This window comes from Haliotis cracherodii, unplaced genomic scaffold (assembly GCF_022045235.1).
Source record: "Haliotis cracherodii isolate W230 unplaced genomic scaffold, xgHalCrac1.p SCAF_12, whole genome shotgun sequence".
Taxonomy (NCBI): domain Eukaryota; kingdom Metazoa; phylum Mollusca; class Gastropoda; order Lepetellida; family Haliotidae; genus Haliotis; species Haliotis cracherodii.
Genome location: NW_027266267.1, coordinates 2,600,224 through 2,607,013, shown reverse-complemented (window position 1 = coordinate 2,607,013; position 6,790 = coordinate 2,600,224).

Genomic DNA, 6,790 nt, shown 5'->3' with positions numbered 1-6,790 from the left:
ATACAGCATGGTAATAGTGCATGGATCACTTCACCAAACACTTGATAGCATCACAGGTCACATGGTCGCACTGGGTACTGTTTTCTAGGCGATAAAGCAATCCCTTAGATGTAACATCACTTTCCGATAGTGTACAACTTAGGTCCTTTTCTGAGTTCATTTCACCGACTCGCCGCCCTCCTGCTCGATCAGCGCATACCTACGTTCCTTAAGTGTGTGGTTCTCTGTAGTGAGACGTAATATAGCGTGACCTTCACCCCACTTGACCTTCACCCCACTTGACACTGGCATCACATTCAATCCCAGTCTCCAAGTGACGTGATACTCACGATACATACGAATCACTATATGTATACTGAACAACAACAGTTCCTGTGAAATTGATTTAGATTTCATGCAAAGTTATGCTTTTTACCAAATTTGAAAAAAAATCGGTTTGCAACAGATAAGTAAGTGTTCAAATGGTTTAATTTGCCATACTGACTTCAGAAAATGCGTGATTTCGTTAAAAACATGAACATGCCAAAATGTCAATTTACAAATAAAATGCGTGTGTGTCCACCTCTGGTAGCGATGCAAACAACACATCTTCGTCTCATGGAATGGACCAGATGTCGCACAAGGTCCTGTGGGATATCTGTCCATATCTGCTGGGGCATGTTTCGAAGTTCCTGGAGTGTCTGTGGAACACTTGGTTGATGTCGAAAGCGCCGATCCATCTCATCCCACATGTGCTCGATTGGTGAGAGATCAGGGGAGGGAGCCGGCCAGTGGATGATGTTCACGTTGTTTTGTTGAAGAGAATGCTGAACAAGTCGAGCAATATGAGGCCGGGCGTTGTCATGTTGAAATGTAATGCCTGGGCCATGACGATGCAAAAACGGTATATCAACAGGGCCGATGATCTCGTCGCGGTAGCTCTGTCCATTGAGATTTCCCTCTACCACTATCAAACGGGTCATCTGTCTTGCTTTAATCCCATCCCATACCATAACGCTGCCGCCCCCGAACCGATATTCTTCCATAACACAATGATTGAAGTAACGTTCACCTCGACGTCGGTACACTCCAATCCGTCCATTGCTGTGGCTGAGGTGAAAACGAGACTCGTCAGTGAATAGAACTTTTCCCCACTGCATGGCCATCCAGCGTAGACGCTGAGTGCACCACTGTAGACGTGCTTGGCGATGGTTTCCTGTCAAAATGGGACGTCTGGCGGGTCTTTTAGCGACAATCCCTGCGCATCTGAGGCGACGACGTATGGTTTGTGAAGATATTCGTCGAAGGCCAGGGATGCTTCTTGCAGTCACTGTTGCTGGCTGGAATCGATTACGTAGGTGTGTTGTTCGAATCCAGTTGTCTTGTGGATTATTGGTTACGCGTTGCCTGCCACTCCGAGGATGGTCTCTGACTGCCTTCGTCTGTTGCCAACGTTGCCATAAACACCAAATGGTGTTTCTGTGGACGTTAAATTGTCTTCAAACATCACATTGACTCGATCCTGCTTCAAGCATACCAATGGCTTGCAGACGCTCATTTTCGGACAGGCGTGGCATTTCATAATGTTGAATAATTGCATAATTTGTTGTTTTTCTGAGTGGTTGTCAGCACGATGCTTAACAATGCATATAGAATCCCGTTAACGCACATGTTTTTATATCCATTCTTAGGTAGTGAAATGCATGGGGCTTACATAAAAGTCAACCTTTGCATGGAATGCATGTTTTTTTCCGTAGCAGTCACGTTTTTGTCCACACATGTACTTGTTTGAAAAGTACACTAAAATATTGGTGTCACAGGAACTTTTGTTGTTTAGTATATATTTGACTTCAATTTAAGGTTCATTACAAAATGAATATTCATCGAAACCTCATCGCATTGAAATGTCTTTTGATATAAAATGGATCAATCTCAAATACGAACATAACACAGCATGTATAATTGCGAAGGAACGTGGCAAGACGGCCATTTATTTAAGGTAGATATCAGTGTCGCTCACCTCAAGACTCCAGATGATTCACGTGTTATGTATGATACAGTCGTCAAGTTTACTCCCTCACATGACCGCCTCCGTGGTCTAATGGTACCGAAGGGCGAAAGGTCCGGGGTTCGATCCCCGACCGCGTCATGCCAAAAGATGTTAAAAGATGGTACATGTTGCTACCCTGTCTGGCGCTCGGCATTAAGGGGCTAAAACAAGGACTGGTCGGCTCGGAGTCAGTATACTGTGTCTGAGTGGGGTATTCATGTTAAACTGCGGTATGGTATCTCAGTGTGCTAGCATTATAAATGGTCATCAGTCCGGACTAGTACAAGCAGCCACACAAACACACACACACACACACACACACACACACACACACACACACACACACACACACACACACACACACACACACACACACACACACACACACACACACACACACACACACACACACACACACACACACACACACACACACACACACACACAAACACACACACGGCGCTATATAACAGCAATAATATTGGACACGACGTTAAACTTCATTTCACCTCACCTAACCTACTACATCACAACTGACAGTAGTTTCCACAAAATACAGAAGGAGATGTAAGTACAGTAAACTACGTTTATAACGAACACGCTTATAACGAACTGACGGATATAACAAACTTACTTTTTTGTCCCGACTATTTGCTGTAGTTATGCTGTATATATACCTATAACGAACTACGGTTATAACGAACTAAAATTAGAGGTCCCTTTGAGTTCGTTATAACCGTAGTTTACTGTATGTTGATAAACTCATTTTAGGGACTAGAATAAGGTGAACCTGTAAGTTTGATTGTTTATGAACGAATGAGTTTCTCTGAGGGAGGTATTAAATGTCTCCAAGCAGTTATGAACTTAATCGTGCATGAGAACAACTTGTGTTGTAGATGCATGATCTGTGATGATTCAAGATACAGCCTTCATGATTCAAGATACAGTCTTCATGATTCAAGATACAGTCTTCATGATTCAAGATCAAGATCACAGTCAATTAGCTCCACAGGAAAAGTTAATCAATCGAAAGTTCAGGAGCAATGTAATATTACGTGCTTGCTGACCATGAAGTGATTCAACAGTGGATTTGGTGTGTGCAGGGTGTGTGAGCAGGACGGGGTCAGGGGTCAAGGTCTTAACCTGTGTTTTGCTTCCATGTGTTATATACTCAACGCCAAAAGAAACGCGAACCACAGAAACATACAGAGACGCATGTACGTTAAGAAGAGATGTTTTCAATGTGTACCAATTAATGACAAAACTAACAATCAGTCAAGTGTTACCGCAGATTGTCTTTATTCTTATCATGATATGCTGCGCGTAATTTCCAAACTTTACATGTTAATCCTGCACGAGACAAATGGTGCATCTCGAGTAGTGGATCGATGACGTCACACGTGATGCGTTCATGAGCATCGGTGCACACAACATACCAGTATGTTCGTTTGTGAAGCGAACCAATCTAACATCTCCAGAATATGAGTTATTCTTTGTATAAGACCCAACTTGTAAGGTATTCGCGTTTCTTTCGGCGGTCAGTATATTTTTAGTTTATTGGTTGTGTGCATCTCCACAAAAAGATTGACCTGCCAGTGATTCCCTTGACACAACTGCCTAAGAGTTTAAGTGGTTTGAGTTTTGTGGTTCACAGGCATATACAAATATATGTTTAGTTGTGAATTGAAAACAATTGATGTAATTCCCAATTGATGTAATTATTATTTTTATAAGTTAGTAACAAGTGGCTTTTATATTCACTTTAGGGATGTATGATGACGTCACTCCGAGGTTGTTTCCTCTGTAATAATCTGTGACACAAGTCTAAGCGGCATAATTCTGATTGTGATTTTTGAAATAATTATGATGCCTGACCTGGTTCTGTACCGAGTAAACACCGAGTACCCAAATACCCTTGACCCTTCATACATGCATGACCTGCTTGTTTCAGTGTTGCTTTGAGTGTCACACACAGGGTCAAGGACGGCGTGAAGCCATGTGACGTATGTGATCACGTGATAAAACGACATATATTGTCCTTGTAATGGCTAGATCAGATTGTTGATGATGTTTACACGAATATTTGAAACAATACGAATTCCCTGGCATGTATAGTCGCTCTTGATTTAAATATTTGATCTAGAGCTTTAGTAGCAGTGCTGGCTTGAACGACTAATTAACACTTATATTCACAGACGCTGAGGGCCGATCATTTACTGGGATGGGTGTTGTGTTGGAGAAACACAGCAAGCTCGATGGAAGGAGGCACAATACTTTCTTTTCAGGGCATGAAGCGAATAGTAACAAAAAACAGAAATAAGACAGAAAATTAAAATGACTGGTCCCTACTTCCCCTTACAGAAGGGGCGGTCGGGTAGCCTAGTGGTTAAAGCGTTCGCTCGTCACGCCGAAAACCCGGGTTCGATTCCCGACATGGGTACAATGTGTGAAGCCCATTTCTGGTGTCCCCCGCCGTGATATTGCTGGAATATTGCTAAAATCTGACTGACTGACTCACCCCCTTACAGCGGCCGTTAGTAATATTTGGTTTACTGATCTGTCTTCATTGCCACGTGTATGTTAACACAAACAAAGTAAATCTGCAAAGGGTGAGGGTAAGATGCGTACCAGGGCCGGCTGCTAAAGGAGGGGGGGGTCTTCGGCGTGACGAGCGAGCGCTTTAACACTAGGCTACCCGACCGCCCCTTCTGTGAAAGAACTACTTCCTCCGTAAAACTACTTCCTCCGTCATTCCGGGATAGAATAGGTTTTCAGCAACCCATACTTGCCTTAAAGGCGACTATGCTTGTCGTAAACGGCGACTAACGGGACCAAGTGTGGTGGTGGCGGTATTACTGACATTCCTCTTCAGATTCAAAGGTCAGAAAACTGTCAGTGCTCGTATATGTATACAGATCTACAAACCAAATGGCTTCAGTTAGCCAGTGATGCGAACACGCGACCTGGTTCGCGAGTCCTGCATCCGCACCCTGAAGATGCCCGCCCTGTGTGATGCTGTGACGTTTTGTCCCGGTGAACAACTCCCTGTGACGTCACCGCTTGCTATGTATAGTGTTATAATGTTCCGAACGATTTTACATGTGTTTCAAAATCAGATGCTTTAAGCACTCCAGAGCTATGTTTAGTCACAACTATTCCTGGGTCCGACCAACACATGACTTGATTTACCGACCAACCTGGCAGAACCTAACCTAAAAATACAGAAACATGCACAATACAGTAATACATATAGTCACTGATATTGTTTTAGAAATATTTAATTTTATCTGGGTCTTGTTTTTCCCTGTTTTCTGGTATTCCTGTCCCACAACAAGTTCTTATATTGGTCAGACTTCACTGTTCTATCTACATTGTGATCCGTGATGAACGCCATCTTCGGTGATCCAGGGTATAATATCAAATGTCAAGTGTCATAACGGCATGGAGACGCAGGCTACTCGGGGAATGGGTGTATCTGAGCCTCTACAAAAGTTCCGTCCACATTTACATTCTAGATGATTTATTATATATATATATTTTTAAGTTGAAAGATATCACTGTTTTGCCATGAGTATACCAATAAAGATTTTTTTTCATTTTCTCAGTTCTGTTCTAGAAATAAAACATAACAAGCGGCGTAAAATCATATTCACACCAGATGAGTGAGTGAGTGAGTATGGTTTTACGTCGTTTTTAGCAATATTCCAGCAACATCACGGCGGGGGACACCAGAAATGGGCTTCACACATTGCACACCAGATGACTCGGTTGAGTGCGTCAACCTCAGGGGTTTGGTGCGTTGTTCATAATATCAATCACTGGTTTGTCTGGCCCAGACTTCACTATTCACCGACTACTGTCATACAGCTGGACTATTGCAGACTGCGGCGATAAACATGAAATAGGAGATTAGTATAACAATCGAAAAGTAAAACGTATGAATATGTGTATGTGTGTGTGGGAGTATGCACTTACATCACAACATTGGGATATTGTAAAGGGCATACATATATTAGTGTCTAGTAATGTCATATTGGTAATACTTACCACTACATACAGAAATATAATACAAAATACAGAAACACAAGAGTGAGTGAGTGAGTGACTTTGGTTTAACGCCGGTTTTAACAGTATTCCAGTTATATCACGGCGTGTCAGCTTTATGTGGGAGGAAAGCCCGAAGTGATGCAGGTATCAGACTTTTACCACTTCGGTGAAACCCACGAGCACGGGTATGGTGCTGACAAACCTAGAAACATAATCGGGGCGAACCGGGATTCGAACTCACGATCATAGGTTTCTGGCGTGCCCAAGGGACGCAACTCTGCACAGCGAATGGCGGCGCTTTAGACGACTGGGCCACCCGTGCTCCCGGAAACACGAGAGGCTGGCAGAATGAGAGAGGCAGGGAGGGGAAGGAATTTAGTAATTAAACAAATCAGTGATATATAATATGAACCACTACAGTAAAGTCTTTGAGAGGCATTTAGAAGTTGGAGTATACAGTAAGGAAAACATATATGGATGAACAACTTCTTTTTTTCAATAAGGAGCGACGTTTCAGAGTAGGTTCTAGGGGCGGTCGGGTAGCCTAGTGGTTAAAGCGTTCGCTCGTCACGCCGAAGACCCGGGTTCGATTCCCGATATGAGAACAATGTGTGAAGCCCATTTCTGGTGTCCCCCACCGTGATATTGCTGGAAGATTGCTAAAAGCGGCGTAAAACCATACTCACTCACTCAGAGTAGGCTCTAGCACCGTTA